Source organism: Falco naumanni, chromosome 2 (assembly GCF_017639655.2).
Source record: "Falco naumanni isolate bFalNau1 chromosome 2, bFalNau1.pat, whole genome shotgun sequence".
NCBI classification, from domain to species: Eukaryota; Metazoa; Chordata; class Aves; order Falconiformes; family Falconidae; genus Falco; species Falco naumanni.
Window position 1 is genome coordinate 19,625,625 of NC_054055.1, and position 22,076 is coordinate 19,647,700.

At 41.8% G+C, this 22,076-nt stretch overlaps 1 protein-coding gene across 11 annotated transcripts in view; it reads right to left on the reverse strand.

The window, feature by feature from the left end:
* ZMYM2 (zinc finger MYM-type containing 2) overlaps positions 1-21,037 on the reverse strand; it is a 91,176-nt gene extending 70,139 nt beyond the window's left edge. For 3 of the 11 annotated variants that reach the window (XM_040583513.1, XM_040583519.1, XM_040583511.1), the window contains exons 1-3: positions 20,876-21,036; positions 19,818-19,875; positions 469-583 (exon numbers count right to left, since the gene is read on the reverse strand). The gene's annotated coding sequence lies outside the window, so the exon portion shown is untranslated. Of the gene's footprint in view, positions 1-468; positions 584-17,184; positions 17,290-19,817; positions 19,876-20,190; positions 20,307-20,655; positions 20,781-20,875 lie in introns of those variants that run through there. The other 8 variants (XM_040583515.1, XM_040583512.1, XR_005826280.1 and 5 more) reach the window with 7 other exon arrangements.
* Between the last annotated feature and the right edge of the window lie 1,039 nt (positions 21,038-22,076).

A 22,076-nucleotide genomic window follows, 5' to 3' on the forward strand; every position in this document is an offset into this window, starting at 1 on the left:
CTTTCAACAACTTTCTGTCTTTTCTTTTTAAGAGCAAACAGTGCTTCCTCAGGCTCCATCACAACAGCTACTTTGCCTGGGGACTTTGTTTGCTTTTAGTAATTGTTCCGTTCAGGGAATTTGTTGTTTATTGTCAATTTTACCATTAATTTACAAAATTATAAAAGGCAACCTGAATATACTATTTCTGTACCTGTAATTCCAAACTGGTGTATAATTGGTGGTAAAGGACTTAAGACTTATCTAAAAAGCATCTGTATTAAAAACTGGTAAGTTAAATTGATCTTGATATACACAAGAAAAATACAGTTACATGATAATTTGGGTATGCCTTAGAGTATACAGCAATGTGTGACATCACTGAGCTTTTGTTGAAAGGCTAGAAGTAGCTTTCTGTGCTTTTTTATAAATTCTTTATAAGGGAAGGTAAATAAAGGAAGTAGAAATATCCTGCTCATCAATACTTACCCATCCAGAAATCCACTGCAATCTGTTTACCTTAATAAGCTGCTCCAAGAACTTTTCTTTCCTTTGAGGAACCCGTCTTGTATCGACTTGCTGCCCTCCACAAAAGCACTGTCCTCTGGAACAGGGGTAAAACAAACATTAGGTATTCAGAACAGTTTCTTCATCTCAAACCTCTTCTACCAACTAAACTGACTTCCTTCTAAATTTACAGTTTAAGTTCAAACCTGACTTTCAGCACTATCATCCTACAACACTAGAAAGAGAATGTCAGTCTATTGCTGCCACGTGTAAAGCAGCAACAGTACTGTTTATTTGAGATTTTCCACTCTGTCACATCACATTTCCAGAATTCTTTGTTTGATGATTTATAGATAGATGGAAAAAATACAGTGTTTGGTAAGAGACAGACAGACATACCTGCAATTAAGTAATCAAGTATTAGAATTAAGAAGTATATCTGCAATAGACTATTAAGGAAATAAATGGTTCAACTAAACTGAGCTACTGAGAAAAAAAACCTTAGCAGATATGTTTCTTTGCTTTTTAGCATTTCAACCTCCTTGATGCTTGTAGCAGAACATACTATGGTAAAATTAAGATAGAGCAATATGAAAATTACAAAGCATGCATTAAAAATCAGGCTTTCAACGCAATATAAACCTTAAATTGCTAATAATTTTCAAATTGTATATATACACTGCAGTGATACTTAGCACAGATTTAGGCATTCATAGCTTATATTAACGTGTGATCACTCACAAAGAGACTGAAAATGTTCAAAGTCCAGACCAGAACAGTTGTTCGGTTTCCCACACATGGCAGACATTTTTTAAAACACAGAGTATCAACTTGTGTAATTATATACTGTTTGAGGACAGCCCTTAAAAATTCTTCTATGCATTTACATTATTCACATCCTCTTGTCTGTTAACTGCAGGGGGGGAAGGGAGGGGGACATGGGACAACAACCAAACAGCAAAGCTGTGAGCCAGGTTAATCCTAGAAGAGAGGCGACCACCTTTTAATTCCTTCCTATGTTAGCCTTACAGCCAAATGCCATTATGTAATAGCATTTGAACTGCAATAAAGGTAACATTCAACTGGAATGAAAGAGGTTTTCTTACCAAAAAAAAAAAGTATTATCAATGCAGTTGGCTTGTACCTCCTTGGAAATCAGTCAGTTACACTAAAGATTAATTTAATCCAATATTCTCTTTTACCTATCATCTTTTTCCCCTCTAGGGCTGAATAACTCAAAGTTAGATTTTCCTACATCTCAGCTTTTGCTGAAAAGAATTAATTCAGCTCATTGATTCTTAAAAAGTTTCCCATGTTTATTCCATATATTTTCTTTCTCTACAAGGACAAAAGCATCACAAACACATAAAGCTTTATAAAAAGTTTTAAATATACCTGAACAGATGGGAGCAAAAAAGAAATGAGACTATGCCAAGACTGTACCTCAGGCCTGACTCAAACCTTTGCTATTCCTGTTTCAGATCTTTAGCAGAAAGACAGACTCAGGCTGTATGACAGTACATCCACATAATATGTAGCAGGTAAGACCCAAAACATGTATCTTTTTGCCTAAATGTATTTACTTTTTCCACAAAGGCTCTTAAAGATTTTAATGACTTGTATTTGTTAGGTATGACATAAAAATAAGAGAAGTTTGTGCTAAACTGTTAGTGCACAGTCATAAATAAAATCTGTGTATTTCCTCACAACTATCAACTCCTACCACTGCAAGATTCAGCAACAAAACTACCTCAAATATTTTTTTTCCAAAAAATTTACAAAATTAGGTAGCTTGTCTTCTAAAAACACTAGTACCCAGAAGAAACACAAAAACTACATAAGCAATATCACGGTCAGTATTTCTAAATGAAAAACTACCAAAAAAAGAATGATCTACATACAGAGTGAAAAGTACAGGTTTAGAATTGGAAACCACGAAAAACCTCACACCTGTTAGCAGTGAATGATGTTTAACAATAGAAATACCATTGCTAGAAGCCTGTAAGATTGATTAGACTGATTACTGGATGTATTGTTGAGACTTGGGGAAAAAACAACAGAACACAAACTGGTGAGACTTAAGTCTGCAGAAAATACATGTTTCAACACTGCTGCAGAATGAGCTCAAGGCTTCATAGTAGCTCACAGGCACCAAAATTACAGCTGGATGGAAACAGATGCACTACCAATATACAACTGCCCTTCCTGAATCGGGTTTTGTGTGTCCTCCTTCTAAATTAGGCTACATCACTCATGTATAGAAGTCTTCAATGCTGAAATAAATTACAATCCCACAGCTACATTTCAGGCTTAATTGCTAGAAAAAATAAAAGGCAAAATGCATCCTTTCTCTATAAGGATGGCAAATACTACAGCTTTTTAAGACAGCCAGCTAGGTAACGCTCCATAGACCAAGTCTTAACTCCACTGCTGAATGATAAAATAGAATTTTAAATTAATCATGTACTGCGAAGATTTACATGGGGGGGTGTTTACCCCCCAAAAATTAATAATCAGCTCCACTTTAAGTAAAGCAGGAACTGGAATTTAAAAGCCTTTACAGTAAGTGCCATTAATGACACCTGGGATAAAGGTGACAGAAGAGCACAGTGGTTATGTGCACTTGGAGAAAAGTCACAAAAAAATCAAAAGAAGTCACTAAAATCCAGCCAAAACTACAGTTCCACTAACACAAGGCGCTTGAAACAGATATTCAAAGTAGGACCAGCATGTGCAAGTGCTTCCACATAAAGGTTAGAAGCCTATGAATAAAAAAAGGAAAAACTGAAAAACTGCTTTTGAGATAATACAGAAATGAGCCATCTTCAAAACATGAACAAAATTCAGTAAACAGTATTAACTAAGGTACAAACACAGGAACAAGAAGAGAGGAATTTATCTGCCCTAGTGCATGAATACCACTTTCTGCTAGGAAAGCACAGTATCCTAACTAAATTATTTACCTCAACAGGTACTGTGCTGCATTTAAAGCCCATATGCAAGCTAGAAGAAATATATTCGGGAGAAGAGAAAATGCCCACAAAAACACACCACCACTGAATGACAACTCAGTCAACTGCAACCAGCAAGTAGGAAAGCCAACTCCTCCTGATCTAACTCTGAACCATACAACATAATTCAAGATGTAATCATCCAGACAGCACTCAAGAAAAACATATTTAAATTCCCAGAGGAATTAAAAAGAAAACAAAAATAATAATTGATTACTTCAACATTTGACTTAAAAAATGAGAAAAACGTTAAGTGTGAGGAACGCAGTTAACTGAAACAAAATGGAGCAGCTAGGACAACTTTTTGAGAGCATGAAGGCCATTTAAAAACTGACCAGATGAAGTCTACAACCAATCTAAAAAGACTCCCAAACCCCATAAAGACAAGATCAGGAAGTCTCTGAGCTAAAAGATGTTGGAATTATACATGAAACTTCCCCCAGTATGTTTGCCCTGTTATTTACCTTTTGCTAGGTATGCCTCTTCAAGACAGGCTGCTGAGCTATATCACAGCAAAGGTTTGTCTAAAATGTCATTTCTTGCCAATTTTACAATTGTAAAATTTTCTTAAAGAGTACCCAAGAAGCCTGAACCACAGCAGAAAACATGGAATAAACTCGTTGCATTGATGTTCAAGTAAGGAAAAGATCAGGGAAGACCACATCTAAGCTTTCTTTCTAGGGGTCAAGTCAGAGGAAAAATGTCTTATCAAAGTGCCAACAGAAGAGGATTTTAGAGCAAATCACTAAGGCAACATGGCATTCACTTGAGATTTCTAAAGTCAGTCAGAAATTTTATATTTCAGTATCTGTAACCAATTACTTAAGCAGAAAATGATAACAATTACCCAAATAATTACAGACTGCAGTCCTATCTCTATCACTAAACAGCCTGATAGAAAGTACAACTGAGTAAATACGCAAGAGTAGTGTATGGGGAAAGAATTAACATGAATTTTGCAAAGGAAAGATAATGCCTCAGAGGACTACTGGAGAAATCTTTTGAAGGATTCACGTACTTGTTGATCAGCCTTCATTAAACCAGTATACAGCACTTAAGACTTCCAAAAGGCACTAAAACATGTTCCTCACTAAAGACTGCAGTGGAAATTATCTATATTAAAAGATTTGAGAAAGGGTTCTCTGGGGATTTTTTAATTATATAAAGAGAAAAATATCACGTGTTGTTTGCCGTTATCACAATAAAGAGAAGTTACCAGAGGGGTTCCAAATTAAAATTATATAGGTCAACATACATAAATCAACCATAAGAGACAGTGATTACCTAAGTGACAGTTTCCTAATCATACAAAATTATTCACAGCAGCTGGAAACAGAAACTGGTTGTAAAGAACTACAGAAGGCTACCACAGTGCTGAATGCTCAGATGGTATGGTAGGCAAAAATCATTAGTGATAAATGCAAGGTAATGAACAAGGAGAGAAGATTAACTACATACGTAGCAATTCCTCCAAAGTGGAAGTTTAAGATCCAAGTTGTAACTCTACACTCTTTCAAATCAAACCTACTCCATCACCAACAACCAAAGAGGAAAAATAATATAAAAAAAAAAAATCAAGAACAAAACAGAACACATTTGTCACTAAAGCAAGATGTTGGTAAATTTTTTATCATGAGATGTTCAGGTCACCCCCTTCTCAGAGAAAGAGAAAAACAGATGAGTTACATGAACAATTTATTCTAAAGGCAAAGTCTTCTTATTGGAAGAGAAAGATGATAAATCTGCAAGGGGAAAAAAAAAGATATAAAGCTATGCCTAGTGTCTTACCACACAATGAAACAAAAAGGCACCCAGTGAAGTAATTAAGTAGCTTTGATAATATATTGCACAGGAAAACATTTTCTTTTCTCAATTGTGACAGTCGCTGCTGTAGGCAGCTACAGAGGCCAGAAATGCACCCAGCTCAAAAAGCATTAGGGGAAACATGAAAATAAATGCACTGATGACTGCTAAACACTGTGGTCCAAAAGCAACTCCATGAACACCAGCCAGCTGCCAAAAACCAGAATACATACGCAGAAAAATCATGCTGTAACTGCCAGATTTCTGTTCCTAGACATCACTGTCACAGACAGGATACTGGACTATCTACTAACTTAGTACAGCAATTAATCTAACCTAGTAGAGGAATAATAATATTTTTATATGTAGAAGAAAAGTCACTAGCCTCACGAGGCTTTACACACCCAACATTTGAATTTTGGCCTATAGCTGTCAGGCTGACTTCAGTTGGAGGATGGGTGTCAACATTTAGGCAAAATAATCAAGCAAAAGACTAATGTGAACAAACCTCCATGTTCTGTGACGCTATATGGTTCTAATGATCAGTTCATGACCTTGGTATTTCTTTGACCATAACATCATTTAATTCCTTAATTCAGCTACTCCAAAGAATTCTTATCTTTCTTTATTACAGAAAGTCACTTTTTATCACCAGACTTTTTGCAAGTCTGATGATCAAAAAGTCAGTTTATTGCAAAGACTGTATGCTGCTATCAAAAAGCTTTCTAGCTTAACAATATGCTGTAATGTCTTGCTACAACTCAGGAATGTTCATTCCCTACGCAATCAGATTGCAACCTATACACCATGGCTTTCTTGGGGTATAAACCACCAACTGAACCCCAGTGCCTGACTGAACATATGCCACAGTTCATCCCAAAAGCGGAAGTAAACCAATTAAAATCACCTTTCTGTAGCAATTTAACACTACAACTGAGGCAGTCTAATAGCCCAACTAGACCAACCCTTAAGTACTTAAAAGTGCTAGAAAAGCAGAAGTAATACAACATTTTTAAAGGGCTGCCATTTAAAACAGCTTGAAGCTAAATCTGAATGCTGCTACTGCAGTCCAGTCTCAATCTGGGTAGAAAATAATATATACTGCATATGGACAAACATCTACCTATGTGATTAGAACTCTATGTTAGGGGGAAAAAAAAAAAAAGGAGTTGCAGGGCCCTTCTGGGTCATCCGGCACACATTCAGCATTTTTTGTTGTGGGTTTTTTGGTTTTGGTTGGTTGGTTTTTGGTTGTTTTTTTTTTTGAGGGTTTGGGGTTTGTTGTTGCTTGTTGTTTTGTTGTGGTTTTTTGTTTTGTTTGGGTTTTGTTTTTTGGGTTTTTTGTGGGTTTGTTGTTTGGGGTTTGGTTTTGTTTGGGTTTGTGGGGTTTTTTTGGGGGGGTGTCCCTCTTTATATCCTTCCTGAGGGATTATCTAGTCATCAGTCAGTGTTTTATGTTCAGATAAGACTCAGATATGTGGTGGCTCTGATTTACTCTCAACTCATACATCTTCAACTTCAACGGAAGATTTAACACTTCTGAAGGTCCACCTAGTTATCAGGCCCACAGACTTATTTTGTTATGCTATCACGTGGCACAGCTATTTCTGCAGCCACACATAAAACAAGACAAAAGTTGATCCAGCTGACAAGAAACTTGCCTGCTAGAGTCTTTTCCAGCCAGATCAGTTCCCCAAAACAACAATTTCTGTGGGACAACACTAACAGCTGTGCTGTACAGAACCTGAATGTAGCAAAGTTAGTGCCACAGCTCTGAACTTCAGTGTGGAGATCGTTTTAGCAGACAGGATTGTAGTGACAAGCTGAAAGCCACAACTGAACTGCACTACCCTGACAGCAAGTACTGTGTAAAACACTCCAAAACACACATGCCAACTGATAATGAAGCAAGCAGTGACAGACTGAGTATTAAAATGTGTATATCCACTGGTCACAATCAGTAGGGTATCTGGAATGTGAAAGACTTTAAAACAAACGAAACATACTACATCTAAGGCCTCCATGAATCAAGGATTTCATCACTCTACCAGCTTCACACACAAATCATGCCAGGGAGTTCACCGTAATTTGCATACTTCAAGCTAAACTCAAGCACAAGTATTCACAACATCAAAGTAAAACAAAGGTCTTTCTTAAAGTACTACACACGTTAATTATAAATATTAACCAAGAGTCTGAATAACATTTAACACTAACCCATCAATGTATTTATATTGCTGTTTCATCAGAACATAGGTAAGAGTTTTCAGGAACAGGGTACTAAGTTGAGGTCCACAAATCTAATCTATCCCTTCTATCATTACAAAAGCCTGAGATCTCATTACTTCAGCATAGACACAACTCTAGAATTTTATTTTCTAGAACATTTGGAGCTGCTTCAAATTTCATTCTTTCCCCAGATTTTCAGGAGTTGCATGGATGGATTGGAGAAATTAGCTTACCAAAATTCATTATGTAACACCCAAAATGTGTTGCTACACAAATTTCAGAAAATTTAAGGTAAAAAAAGCACATGCCCACAAAGACCTGTAATCCAGCAAAGACAGCATCTAAGAACGGTAAAAAGCCAAGAGCTACATAGTGAAAGAAGTACTTTGAAGCAGCTGAGGAAGTTTTGGTTTTATTCAGAAGATAAACTATTTACACACAAACTAAAGCTTACTGAAAACATGCAAACTTCTACATCTTAACCGCACCGCAGCCACCAGTGTTACATGTGAATGCTGACATCTGGTTTCTAACTGATGCTTCCAGGGACATTTGAATACCTTTACTTAATACAGCCTCTTCCTTGAGTCTTCCTACTCAACTAGTGCCAAGAATTGCTCCCCTGTATGCATGAAAAGAATCAAAATTCACGACCAAACAACACTTGATTCTGTGCAGGGTCAATCTTGAATGCAAGCATATCCACACCAAGCACTTACCATTTTCAAGATTACTCATAGGGGAATAAGCAGCACTTGGCATAGCAATTCATGGCAAATCAAAATCACAATGTTGACGTGTAAGTTTTAGGGTAGCCATACTGACATGTATCTCCCCCTTATACACACACTTAAAATATATTTTATGGCTGTTTCATCATGAAAAGGTGCTGATCAGCAAGAACATAGCTCCACTGCTAGCCTTAAAAGCCATTATATGTAATGTGGTCGACAGTACATTTTATCTCTCTACTACTCAAGCAGCAACATGCTGCTTAAGGATATCCTTTATTATAAGTGGAATAGAAAGGTGAAACAAGACAAACAACCAAAAGGAGCCACAGAAGAAGTTAAATCTAAATGCTTTTCTATTACTTATATCCAAATGCATATCTATTTCCAGGAAAGGAGGTAACACTAGACCACAGCAACAGACTTGAAAGATGACCTAAGTGGAAAGGGAGCAGTACAGTAAGAGCAGAGAATCATTATGCTAAAGATAGGAAAATAGGAAAAGGGCAAGTAAAATACTGAAAAATAAGAAGGAATAGTAGAAAGTGGCCTCAATACATCATTCAAAGAGGCCAAATTGTCATTTGAGGTATCTTAACTTTTAAAAAAGTAACTTTTATTAGGAAAAAAAATACATACTGAATGGCTAGATCAGAAACAGATCTGAGAATAGTAAAATTATTTAGATGTCTGGACTGGGCAGTGGAATACAGGCCACAGATAAGCGTCAGTGGGTCACAGCACACATTTCAAAAACATGCCTTACTCTGGCACCACAGGGACCAACGAAGATCAATTGAGAATTCCAATCTATGAAGTCCCTAGCTTTTGCCAGCATTCAAGAAAGTAAATTGAGATAGTAATACACAAAATAATCTCTTTAAAACAGCGTTTATTACAGGTTGTAGGAAGCATGGTTGGAAGCACTCTGTTAACAGATGTGTTACAGCAAATGCTACAAATTTAGTATAGATACTAATGAGAAAAGGCTCTAACTAAGCAAATACTCTATTTCTCTGTCTTTCGTAAGACGTATAGTTGCATTGGCTATACTTTTGATACAACTGTATCATGATTATAGTGACTATACTAATCTATAAGCACCCAATATACAGAAGTAGCAGGTAATTTTCGAATTTGTAGAATTACAAGAAACTGGGGATACAGTTAATCACATATAAACCAATCAAATCTGAAAAAAAACAAACAGGAACTCTAAGTGTGAGAGGATGAGGTCTACTAGATCTCATGCATCCTGTACAACACTACATGTTCAGAAACAGACCAATTTATTAACTACAGTAATGCTAATTCTTTTAAGACATTAGTCTTTCCTGTAAAATACACACACACCCTTTTTTCCCCCCAGTCAGTATATTAAGTGTAAATTAAAAACACAGTTTTAAAAACAGTATTTCATGCATTTACATTTTATTAATATTTTACCCGAACAGCACAAGTTCTTATTTTTTGTATTAGTTTTCTTCAAATTAACTACAGTAAAGCACTGCATATCAATGGAGAGCATCTTCCTGGTCACTAAATGGTATCAGACTTAGCTTAAACACTGCAAGTTTAATAGAACTGATGTTGTAAGGGACTTCTGGGTATCACCTTATCAATTCCACCACAGCTTAAAGCAGTGATAACTTAAAAATTAGACCTGTCTTTGAAGTTAAGTCAGGTTGTTAGGGTTATATCCAACAGAACTTTGAATATCTACAGGGACATGGGTTTCCCAGCCTTTGGACACCCTCTTCCAGTGTTTGTTATCTTAGCTATTCAGAACTTCCCTTGTTGCAACTTACACCCATTACCTGCCATCCTATCAGTGTGCATCTCTGAGAAGAGCCTGGCTTCATCTCCTCTATACTTTCCCATTAATTAGTTGAAGACAGCAGTAACATGTCCCTCCAGCCTTCTACTTAGACTGAAGACACCCATTCCTCTCAGCTTTTCCTTCCTTGTTACATGCTCCAGCCCTTGAAGCTGGTGGCCCTCCACTGGGCTCACTCCAGTGTAGCAGTATCTTTATTATAACAGGTTCTACCCAAAACTGGACTAAACACTAATGGTCTCCCAAGTATCAAACAGTGGGGAACAACCACTTCCCTCAAACTGCTGGCTACAGTATTGCTTAATGCAGCCCAGTATGCTGTCTGCTTTCACCGCTGCAAGGCTGCATTATTCATCTTCAACTTGCTGTTTGCCAGGACTACTCAAAGCTGCTTTCCATCCCATCCATGCCCAGCCTGTACTATCCCCATACATTTTGGAAACAAAGACACTTTACTACTTGTCAACAAGGACTTTTAATGTTATTCTTCATTAGTCCTTCCTCTTAGTTCATCGGGATTTTTTTAATTTTTATTTCAAATTACCATGCAGTCTGCATTAGTATACATGCAGCCCACGAAACAATTAACTGCATGGGTAACCAGTAACCGTCATGCCTAATGGCACACCCAAATTCCCAGTGCCTGATCACACAAATCTTTTTTACTACTGTTTTTAAAATCCTTTATTTTCACTTTTGCATGTGCTTAGAAAGAGGGAAAACTGTCATGCCATCATTTTTAAATGAGTAAGAAGTTTGTAGACAGACCATTTTCCTTGCCTTTAACAATAACTAACATCAGTTAGTAGTCTCAAGCAAATTTTTCATCCCTGAAAAATACCCAAGCTAACAACCTGATATTTTGGCCCAGTATGCACAAGCTTCTTCAACACAATTTACCTGCAGCGATTAACGTGCAATGCATCTAGTAATTCAGAACAAGGAACACCAAATTTAAGAGACTACGTGAATACTATGCTACATATAGAAGGGAAACCCGCGTATACTATGGCCAAGTAAACAGCCAATGAAGCTAAAGTGTAACAAAGGAAAGAAAATCTCATCATCATAAACAAAATGAAATAAAAAAAGGAAGTGAAACAAAAGAAAAAACAACCACAAAATAGTTCAAGTTATATGCTGAGGTAAGGCTGACGGAATATGGGATCCAAGGCAAGAATGGATGCAGTCAGCAAGACAAGTATGATAGGTTTTCACAGCTGCACCTGCTGGCTGGCTGCAAGTTACGTTATGCAGTTAAGACTCCAGCTTATTGAATCAGCGTTAAAAAGTAAAAGGTGGCTTTATTTTTAAACAGTAAGATGCATATTGTATTTGCTGCAGTTCCACAACAATAAAGCACACCCAGTCTAGGAAAGGACTACTGTGGTTTTGAATTCCCACTCCTTCTCCCACTTTCTCCAGCACAACTCTTTCTCCCTGTTTGTGGGTCCTAACAGCCAGTCAGTCCATCATAGAGGCTAACATGGTAGAAAGCTAAAATACAAAGACCAGAGCAAACAGCCACACCTACGCAGTCCCCCCCCCAATAAAAATGTCATTGTGATGATTCATGGAGTTACACTGACTCCCAAGACAAGAAATAGAAAAGGCCAGTGTTGGTACAAAGAATAGAGGACAACGACAACCCTAAGTGAGGCTGGTTTAAACATTATGCAACCAAGCATATATGCTTATTCAAATTTAACCCCAAGAAAAATACACTATATAGCATTTGTTCTAAGCCAATATTGTCTTTTAGGTCCAAATCTGCAACTGGGATAAACACCTGCAGAACATAAAATGTACTCCAAGCCTTAAAACAAAAATTCTAAACCAAAACAAAAAATCTATTTAACCTTGCTAGTGGGTGGGAAGCTTTTCAAATAATCTTTAAACTTTTGCCTACAAAGAAGAAAGCAATGCTTCAATAAAGTATTTCAACTTTTAGTTAACCCAACTCTTAGTTATCCTACCTGCTTAACAGTTACACACTGTTGCCCATCTGAATTTGTATTGCTCAAGTAATAGTCAGCACTCAGAAATTAAGCCTTTAACATTGGGGAGGCAGGAAAAGCACCCTGTTACCTAATACTTTATTGGGCACACAGTCTCCTAGACCAGGATTAAGTCACACCCTAACCTATTCTCTTTTAACTGAGGAATCAACTGCATTTCTTAAGTCTGTTAATAGCAAGTTTTCCACTCCTTAAGTCATTCTTGTAGGTCTTCCCCAAACTCTCCAATTCTTTTTAATTATTAATAAATGCTGGCCTTAGTTCAGATCATAATTGCTATACTATACACAGTATTAGACTATCTCAATACTTCTATTTGTTAATTCTTTGGCTAGAAGTATACATAATGACGGCCAAACACAGTAAAAAGGGCAACAATTCCAAGATACATCCAACATTGATGCCTGGTAAAAAACAGCCAACCAACTCCTGTTGCGCTTTCCATTTTCAGTCACTTCTAAATTGCAAGTATTTTTTTGTTAGATGTATGATAGAGAAATTCTTACCTAGCCTTTCTACATGCTACTTGGCTTCTTTAATGAGGCACTATATTATATATAGTGCCTCATTATATATTATATAGGGCTACAGCTTGATATATCCTCACTACCAGAACAAAACTTCACCTTCTGAATGACCATTTTCCAAAAGTAACACAACCACCACCACAAGGCAAAACAAAACAAAGGAAAAAAACCCCAAACCCATGCACACAGAAACACTAGCTTTTAATTCAAAAGTTGTCTGGTAAATTCTTCGAGCTTAGGAAGAATTCTTAAATGTATACAGGTTGGTATATTAATCATTCATTCTTACTCAAACAAAATGATGTTATTTCAGGTATAACAGAATACTAGATCTTGTTCCCCTTTCCACACACACATATGTTACAAAATAAAAATTTAAAATAACACTAAATCCACACCCAGATATATCACAACTCTTATCACAGGCTCCTAGGAGCCAAAGTTGCAGACCACATTATGCTAGCCACTGTACAAACACAGAGTAAGACTGTTCAGAGCAAACAACCTAAACATAAGGGACTACAGATGGAGAAAGCCAAAAAGGATAATACAAGGAAAAAGCACTACCATAAACAACAGTTAGATTTAGTTCTTGTTCGAAGGATGGTGTGTTCAGAGTCCTAGAGTGACAGGAAATGTGGTGGTTTGGTCTTGGTTTTGGTAGGCTTTGTTTCCTAAAGTTAGCTTCTTCTGCATTACCTAGCTTGCAACTGCTTTAAAGGGTGCACACAGGGAACTTCTCCAAGCATGAGGAGCATCACAGGAGAATGAACAACTGTTTAACTGCCCGTGATCTCACTTTATAAACAGCACTTAAAATCTCATCAACAATGCAAAAAAACATAGGTCAAATCCTTCACAGCTAAACCCCAATTTCAAATTAAAGGCAAGTAACCCGTTACTTTTACAACCATGAAATGTAAGATGCAAAAAAAAAAAACAGACAGCCAAAGCAGAAGGCAAGGAAAGCACTCTTGTTCAGGATTCTGAATCCATTATAAACAGAGCAGGATCATTTTTACCACAACCATAAGGAAAACTTTACCACGAAATACAGAGATCAAAGGCAAGGTACGAGATTTAGTCATGTGATTTACTAACACAACTAAGTAACAAACAATTTAATAACAACTAAAAGACAGCTTAATATGTGGAAGGAATCTGCAGTCTGTAGAAGAGTAGCATGTACTGTGTTCAAAACAAGGCTAGATTACAGGCTCAAACGAAAGATGTCATGACAATGCTGTCCACAAGTGGCAGACAGCACTGAGAGGTTTCCTTTTGGGGAGGAAGGATTGCCTTTGCAACAGTAGTCTGAGCTCAAGGCCAGGCATCCACAAAGAGAAGTCATAAGCACACAGAAATTTAACTGGTATAGAAGGCAGCAAGTCTAGAAGAGAGAGATTTGAAGGTCACTCACATGAGATGATAGCCGAGTTTATCAATGAGATTAACAAAATAACTTTTAGAGAAATTTGATGTAGTACTAGGGGTAAATGCCAAACTTACATTAGGTCTTACAGGGATCTGACGAAAAGGAATTCCAGAACAAAGTAAGGTTTTCACCAAGGTTAAATTTCCAAGAGGACCAATAAGAAATTAAAAAAAAAAAAAAAAGAAAGAGAGATGGCTGCATTCATGAGTGGGCTTTTGTTTAAAGTTCAGTATGGTTATATTGCACGAAAGAGCCTAAAGGAACACAAGATGCCAATATGCTTCCAACAAATGTCTGCAGGAGGAAAACAAACAGGTTAAGAGTGACCACAAGCCATAACAGTCCTAAATTAGGAAACCGTGCTCAGTTATTCTATGGGTTATGCCCAATTCAACCATCTTCTTCCAATGCCATCTTTCACAAAAGAACTGAGGAAACTGCATGCAGAAACCAATACCAACACTTCCATAATGCCACTGTCACCTCCTAATTATCCACTTACTTTGCTGGCCGCCCAAGAGTTAGATTGGCAAGCTATGGATCAAGTGTCTAAGCAGTTGTTGTCCTATCAGTTAACAGACTGTGCAACCAAGTGTACATCGTTACTTTGCACAATCTATTAAACAGGGGGAAAGGCGGAATTAAGATGACATCCTGCTTAGCATGTGTCAGAAAGTATTAAAACTGATGAGTAAGGACTATGCCTTGATAGACTTTTGTACAGCACTAGGTGCACAAATTTAGGTATTATGGCTTTTAGAAGTTAGAGAGATACAAACTGAATGATTCCTACACTCTTGTAAGAGTTAAGGAAAAAGTTTATGAACCTTCACATACAGTTAAGTACAGAGTGCTTAATTCATTTATTTTAGTATATTACTGCTTCACTTTACTTAAGTGTTAAGTATTTTAGACACCTAAAACTATTCCTTCTGCGCAACAGCAATGCATGATTGAGTAGTCTCATCTCAGACAAACAAAGCAAACGAAAAACACACCACAATCCCCTTGTGCTACTTACAGTGTGGTTGGGGAAAGCACTGGTAATACCAAGTACATTTCAAACCATTACTGCAGCTACTCTGCTCGGAACACTAAACACTTGCTTCTGCACCCTTGTCTCAGTGATGAGGGGGCAGAGAAGGAAGCTATGGTGAAGGCAGCTCCAAAAAACTTGGGAACCACATACAAAGATGGAGTGCTTAAGCATTAGGACAAACTTCAAAAGCGTAAATACCCTCCAAACACAGAGCAGTTTGAAAAACACATTGGTGGCAATCACATCGCTGTTAACCTCACAAGAATTAATAATCTCTGTTAATTTTATTTATGTTGCACTACTAAAACCAGAATTTGTCCTATGAATTATAACCACTGATTGAAATAATTTGTTTCAATAGCAAACTGGAGTAAGAAAACAACTTTCATCATTGACATGTCCAATCCATGAGCTACCTCAGATGAAAGCATGAGAATCCCTCAGTGGACAGTTACGATCTAATCTGTCTATAAAAGACAGTCGTTGATCTCATTATTGCAACCACTGATGTTCTCATCCTTACAGACATACAATCAATACAATCAAAACTTTTTGTATGTGTGCGTGAATCCTATTAAAGTCTAGTGGCACAGAGTTTAAATACAGGTTTTGTCTTAAAATTTATAATTTCTGGAAGCTCACAGAAGACAAAAGCCTTAAACTGCCAAAACAACTGAAGTATAAATAAGTGGCATTGAAATCACAGAATCATTTGGGTTGGAAAATACCCTTATGATCATCGAGTTCAACCATTAACCTAACTCTACCAAGTAAATCCACCACTAAACCACGTCCCTAAGCACCACATCTAGACATCTTTTAAATACCTTGAGGGATGGTGACTCAAGCACTTCCCTGGGCAGCCTGTTGTAATCCTTAACCACCCTTTCAGTGAAGAATGTTTTCCTAATATCCAACAGAAAGCTCTCCTGACACAGTTGGTGGCCATTTCCTCTCATCCTATCACTTATCACATGGGAGAAGACATCAACATCCACCTTGCCACAACCTCCTTTCAGGCAGCTGTAGATAGTGATAAGGTCTCCCCTAAGCCTCCTTTTCTACAGGCCAAGCAACCCCGGTTCCCTCAGCCGCTCCTCATAGGACTTGCTCTCTAAACCCTTCACCAGCTTCACTGCTCTCCTTAGGACATGCTCCAGCACGTTTATGTCTTTCTTGCAGCGATGGGCCCAAGAACGAACACAGTGTTCAAGGCACAGCCTCACCAGTGCCGAGTATCGCTTCCCTAGTGCTGCTGGCCACACAATTTCTGATACAAACCAGGACACTACTGGCCTTCTTGGCCACCTGGGAACACTGCCACCTCATATTCAACCAAGCCAACCAGAGCAGCAATGAATGTTCCTTAGCCATCTCAGTGGGATTAACAGATGGAGATCCACACTACAGCACAGACACAAGGCTTGCTGATGCATTAGAAACCACAGAAGCACCTGGTAACAGTCACATAGGAATTAGGGCTTTTCCCCAAAAAGAGGCGTCAGGCTCAACAGCCCAACTGAAGTGCATCTATACCAGTGCACACAGCATGGGCAACGAAGAGGAGGAGCTGGAAGCCATCATGCAGCTGAAAAACTATGATATAAAATCAATATAGTCAAAGTGTTAACTGAAGAGGACATAGCACGCAACTGCATTCCAAGTCTCACACTGCTCCCAACTACCTAAAATTTCTCTTGTAAGTACAAAACACTACCTGATAAACTTATAAATCTTTGTCCAAATGAAGAATTTTAATATTAACATCTAAATCAAGTAGATCATTCATATACCAAGTCAGCATCTATTGCCAGCCATATTTGGCAGCAGCATGTGGGGCAGGCTACAAGTATGGAAGAAAAGCTAAGTTTCCTCCAAACTCTAATGTCTCAGAAACCCAGTTATCCTCCTGGAGCATTCACCTAGCAGAATTAAATCACTAAAACAAAGGTAAAAAGAAGTTGCGAAAAAGGCACTTTCAGCTGTTGAGTTAAACTCAAGAATTCCAGCAGACAACAAAACTCCTGTAACATACAGGGCCTTAGGAGCCTCATAAGGCAAGCACTACCTCAAACTTCTCAGGAAGGACAGCTTACTAGTCTTTCGAACTCTTCTGAACTTCAAATCTCAATCCCTTTCCACAGCTATGTTGAGTTCATTGTTATTTGTGATGGACCGGTCTCCTGGAAAAAAGAAACAGTTACCCATGAACCATGGATTTTCCACTGGCAACTATACTTGATATAAATTCTTCACAGAACTCCTTATTCTGCTTTTGTTGCAGGGTATATAAATTGGTTGCAAACTCTGACACAAAATGATAGAACTTCAGTAATTCTGTATTTAGTCCTTGAAACCAAAATGAAAGCTACTGTAGCAATGCAAGACTGTTCATAATGCTGCTGGATGAAAACACACTAACAAACAACAAGAAAAAAAAAAAAAGCCAGAAAAAAATCTGAGAAGTTGTACTGATTTTGGTTCCACATCCCTCTGTATACTTGAACAAGCTCTGTAGAAGACAAAGAAATTTGCTTTCACTTTTTCACTGGCATTTGTACATACTTGCTAATGCAAATCCCTCTTAGTATATTATCCCAGGGTAAGCAACAGTAGAATGTGATCATATATTTGGGGTCAAAGAGGATTAATAACATAAATACAAAGCAAATTTATTAGATACTCCAATTAAGAGTCTTTTCTTAAAACATGTTATTTAGTTAACTACCTAATAACATCCCATCATCGTCTTCATTTCACAAACCGTGGCAGAGGAGTTTGGTTCCTGGAGCCGACTTTGCAGCAGTGAGCACTAAATACACTCCCTCACACAACAGCATGGCCTATCACGTGCCATAGATACACTTTTTACCTCCAGCCCTGTGCTAAAGAAAAGACTGTACCACCACCACTATAATTGGAGGAGGACAATGTGCCATCTACCAGGATGCTTTTGTGCAAGATGTTAGTGTAATTCACAAACCAGCTGGCAACTGCTTATTGAGGTTTACTGAATCTTAGCTATACAGCTGTTCTTGGCAGTATTCTCATCTTTTCATAGGCAGTCACACAAAGCTGCAATATTTTTTTTCAAACCAGCTCCAGTACACAACATCCTTTTTCACTCCCTTCCAACACAACAGCTTTCCCCCTTCCAAAGCATTATTTGCCTTGATCGCTCTTAGGAGTAACTTTTTTAACATGAAGAAGCATCAGAAAAAGCAGAATAGCCATTAGACGGGAATGAATAAAGAATCGGAAGTAAAATCAGATGGTTGCCTTACATTCAAGACATGGCACGAGTCAAAAAATTACAATTAAAATTTAAAAATTACAGTAGTAAGTCAAGGTTTAGGACAGACCACTTTAATAATGATAACAGGCCATTGAAACTCTTAGTGTCTTTAATGAGGTCGGTAATTTTAGCAGCTCAGAATAAATCCAAATTTGACGCCTTCCTCCCAAGGTTTTGCAGAGAACCACTTCTTCTTTGTATATGTAAGCCACCAAAAAGTGACAAAGAAAGTTGCAAGCTATGCAAATCTGGGAAATCTATATGAAATATGGTGAGGGAGGGGGGAAAAAATGTTTCAAGATATAAGTGGTGGGGAAGACTACAATACCTGAACCCTGTAGCCAAGTGAAGAACCCAAAGCGCAAGACAGGCACTGCCTTTTTGTTTTGTTCTCCGGCTGCACGTTACCCACCCGACCTGCCGGGGCCGGCTTCGCTTTCCGCGGCGGCCTCTAGCGGCGACAGCCCGCGGACGGCGGCCGCATCCGAACTCAAGAGCCCCTAAACCTCTCCCCATGCGCACACCGCCTTACTTTCTCCTTCGATGCACTACTCCGCGATTTCAGAATCCCCCGTGCAGGAAAAGAAAACCCCTGTCGTTAAAAGGGGCACAAGCCAGAGTCAAATTACACCCCAATCCTACGGCATGGGTCCGGTAATCTGCCTCTTTAGCCGAGATCAACACCCAACAGAGATCACAACCTGCTCTGAAAACCCCACACAGGTGAAACACCAAAAACGCCCACTGTTAAGAAGCTGTGGGTTTCCCCAGTAACCTCCAGCTTTTTGGGGAAGGGGCAAAACAGATGGCTCAGAAACCCCACCAAGGCACATAAACTGCCAATGGCGACCAACAAAATCACCCAAGCTAATCTGCGGGCGTAAAGAACCAATCTCAACTCACAAAGAGAGGACACTGGCGTACGCTCCACAAATTGCTGTGTTATTTTAAACCTCTCATTCTTCTTCTTAGCTTCAAGATATGCAGGGCACAGGATTGGAGAAAGAGGAGGGGAAAAAAATTTAAAAGATGGCTAAAGGTGTCTCGTCACGGATTTTAATACACGCTCTAAAACTCTAGAGGGCACCCGAAATATGCCCTCCCCCTCCCTCCCGAGCCGGGTAACGTGAGCAGCGGCAGCAACCCGTCGTCTGCTTGCCTGCTTGCCGGAGTTGGTATTGCAGGAGCGATGTCTGCAGCAGCAGCGCCCACCCCGAGGAGGAGCCGCCTCACAGCCATTACTGGGGCTTCGCCCCAGGGCAGCAGCTGCTGGACCCAGGAATTTCCCCACCCAAGCCTGGAAGCCCCTCCTTCTACCCCTGCCCCCGAAGAATATTGGGGGGTGGGTCAAGCCCTCTCGAAGCAGGTCTAGCAGAGGCAGAAATGGATACATAAATAGCACTCACAATGGAGCTCCCTCTCCTTGTTGGTCTCTGCCAAGGCTGCACCAAACTGGGCTGGAGCCTAAGGGAAAGACACGGGGTTAACAAGGGGCAGCGAGGATCAGGCAGCGCCCCCGAGCAGCGTGTCCTTCGCCAGGGCAGGTACCGTCTGCATCACCCACCACTTCCCTCTAATCCCAACCCTTCAATAAATAAATAAATACATACTGCCCTCCCCGGGGGCGGCGGGGTACCCCTCGAGCACTCCCACGCCGTCTGTCCCCGCTGAAGGAGGCGGGGGGTGGGGGGGACACGACGACGACAAGGAGCGGCCCCGGGCGCAGCTGCACCAGGGGCTTCTCCGCGCGAGTGCACCCACAGCGGGAGCGAATATTACCTGCTAACTTGCCTAAGGGGCCCTGAACCGGCGCCCCGGGGGGTCGCGGGGCCCTCAGCACCGGCGACTCTGCGCCCTGCGAGCGCCTCGGCCCCCCACACGCTCCCGCGGCAGTTGCCCCCGGTCTCGGGTTTGCCCCCCTGCAGTCGGCCAGCAGCACTGCCGCCTCCTGTCCGCCATTAGAGAGACCCAGCCAAACAATACGGGAGGGGAGCAGCGACGGCGGCAGGATCCGCGGAGCGCCGCGCAGGGGAGGGAGGCACCCGCGGGGGGGGCCGGGAAGGGGGGGCGAGGGCGGTGGGTGGGGGGAGACACCGGGGCAGAACAACAGCCGAGGGCCCGGCGGGGAAGGGAGGGAGGGAGTTAAAATAGGAGGCGCTAAAACAGACCCGGCCCTTCCCCCAAATGCCCCCGTCCCCCCTCAGGGCCGCCCCCGGGCGCCCCCCATTTACCCCCATCGCCCACCTCCGGGCCACAATGGTTACCCGCGGGACTGCCGCCGCTGCCGCCCGCGTCCCCGTCGCCGCGAGCGGTGGCGGCGCGGCGGCGACAACACCGTGGGGTACTTCACCCGGGTAGCTCAGAGGTACGGCGGCTGCTCTCCCATCCCCGCCCTGGGGGCAGTTCCGCGCCGCCAACCGCCCGCCAGCCCGCCCGAGGCGCTGCACCCCGCACCCCACCTTACCCGGCTCTCAACCGTTCGCAGGCACGGACCCCCCCGCGGGGAGCGCACGCACTCTGCGCTACTCCTCTGGCGTCTCAACTCTAACTCGGTCCAGTCCCGGGCGAAGCGCAGCTGCTAGCGAAGGGGAGGAGGAACCGGGCCAAGGGAGCTCGGGGGAGATCCGCCTCCCCGCCCCGCCATTGGCTCCCCCAGAGGGCGGGCTCTGGCGCTGGGCTATCGGAGTGGGTCGGCCGCCCGTCCGTCAGAGCCGCCCGCAGCCGGTTGACCCTATAAACTGCCAATCTTCCTCCTGGCCATGCCTGGGGTTCTTCCCACTTTGATCCATCAGGTTTGAGAAACCCGGATCGTTGCCCACCGGCTCGTTACCCGCCTCCGAGGGCTGCGCTCGCGCTCCCCGCGCTGCTCTTATTTTTTTTTATTTTTTTTTTTTTTATTTTTTTTTTTGACAGCAGCAACTTGCAGAAGTTTGCGCCGCCGCCGGGCCGGCCTCGCGCTGCCGGCGGGGAGCTCGCGCTGCCATCCCAGCCTTGCGCTCGGTCCCTGTGGGCGCCACGGTCCCGGCCGCGGGGCGAGGGCTCACCTCTCCCCCGCCGCGGGGCGACGGGGCCGACAGCGCTCCTCCGCGGCCCGCCGGGAGGTCCCACCCCGCTCCATCCCTCAGCGGGGCTTCGAGCCTGGGGCCATTTACATTAGGGACGAAGCGTGGCTAATGGAAGCGCTCCCACAGGGAAGAGGGAGAGCGCACGTATGCCAGGGAGGGCGCCTCGGCCGCGCCCCCGCAGCCTGCCCCGCCGCGCAGCGCCTCCTCGCCGCCCTCGCCCTAGGACGCCCTCCTGCCCCCACCCGCTGCGGGGGAGGGCGCCATGTCAGCCGCCGACATGGCTCCTGGAGGAGCTGGTGGTGGTGGTAGCAGTGGTGGCGTCCTCCATTTTGTCGGAAGCCGCTGCGGGGAGCTTGGGCCCAATTCGAACCAACGTGAGGCGCAGCGGGGCGTCCATTTGAAGCGCCTGTGCCCGGCTTCCCGCGGGAAGAGGAGCCGGCTGCCCCCGGCGGTGCCGCGGGGTGGGGAGGAGCGCTGCGGCCGGCGACGGCGGCCGGGTGCCGGGAGCCAAGCTCTCCGCCCGCCCTCCGCCAAAATGGAGGATGCGCACTTCCCTTGCGCGGCTCCTCACCGCCGCGCTGGCCATGGCACTCACGCCCG